The sequence below is a fragment of the Mus caroli genome, unplaced genomic scaffold (assembly GCF_978045245.1).
Source record: "Mus caroli unplaced genomic scaffold, Mus_caroli_1 scaffold_5, whole genome shotgun sequence".
NCBI classification, from domain to species: domain Eukaryota; kingdom Metazoa; phylum Chordata; class Mammalia; order Rodentia; family Muridae; genus Mus; species Mus caroli.
In genome coordinates, this window is record NW_028227260.1 from 16,866,933 (window position 1) to 16,868,190 (window position 1,258).

At 44.7% G+C, this 1,258-nt stretch overlaps 1 non-coding gene across 1 annotated transcript; it reads right to left on the reverse strand.

Moving 5' to 3' along the window:
• Positions 1-469: 469 nt before the first annotated feature.
• LOC115030171 (small nucleolar RNA SNORA48) lies at positions 470-613 on the reverse strand. The gene has a single exon (XR_003835792.1). It is a non-coding gene; the product is annotated as a small nucleolar RNA SNORA48 (small nucleolar RNA).
• Positions 614-1,258: the final 645 nt, after the last annotated feature.

A 1,258-nucleotide genomic window follows, 5' to 3' on the forward strand; every position in this document is an offset into this window, starting at 1 on the left:
AGTCAGGCTGAGACCTCACCATGGCCCCAGATGATGGTGCTGGCCACTCACAACAGGCTACTCCTCTCTACCTTCAAGTCTCCAGTTCCATCTCTCTTCATAATGCTCAAGCTTCTCCACTCTCTTTCTCTCCCATTTGTCCACTACATACTTATACACTGCAGGCTGGCCTTGAGTCTAACAGCCACTGGGTGACATCTTCCAGCAAGCAGGTGCCTACAGCTCTCTTGTGCTCTGCAAGTCTGTTGGTTGCTTAGCAGTCTGCAGATCTCTGTCTCTCTTCTTCCTCCTGAGTTCCATAATGTAATGGTAGGTTGGGCTCTATCTGTCTAAAAGCCTCCCATGCTGTGTGGTGGAGGGCAGGTCTGTGGGCATCTTTTTCTGACAACAACATGTGGCACTGAAGAATGCAGGTCTCTGTCTTCCTACTCCTGTGCTGTGCTGCCCTAGACTTGATTTGATTTGATTTTTATGAGTCCTAGGCATAAGACAGTTTGGTCATCAAGCCAGGCATCAAGCTAGGATGAACAAAGGACTGCCATCTGCTCTGAGCCTGACTGATACAAGAACAACACCACCAACAAGATGTTTTCTTTGCCCATTGTCATGGGGAGAAATCAGCATGCTTTAAGATTAAAAAGAAAACATGCAAACTGATAGAATTCAATGTGTTTACTGGATGGCTTGTATATACATTAATATTCGTACAAGAAACTAGAAAAGAATTCATGAGACTGGGAAAAGCATTAAAGGAGAAGGGAGGGAGGGCAATAGAACCTATGCTATATGAAAGTAACTGGGGATGTGGAGGAGCATGGAGAATTCACCAAATAAGTATGAATAAAATTTCTGTAAAGAAACATATAATTTTGTCAGCTAATTTTAAAAGGGGGATGGCTGGGGAGGTGCCTTGTTGCTCTCACAGAAGACCTCAGTTTGTTTCCTAGCACCCACATGGGTGTCTCACCATTCCTTGTAACTCTAGCTCTAGGGGTTTAGGAGATCTGAACCCTATGACCTCTGTAGACACTTATACACACACACACACACACACACACACACACACACACACACACACACTTATCCTCTGTTCTGGTATATAAGGAGAGAATATCCTCCGCAGTGCATGTATTTTGAAGCAGTTTTCTTATGTTGCCTAGGCTAGCCTCAAACTTGCCATCTGTCCTCAGCATCCCTGGGTACTGGAAATATAGGCATTTACCACCAAACCCAGCTTGTGCTGTCCTACTTGATTCTT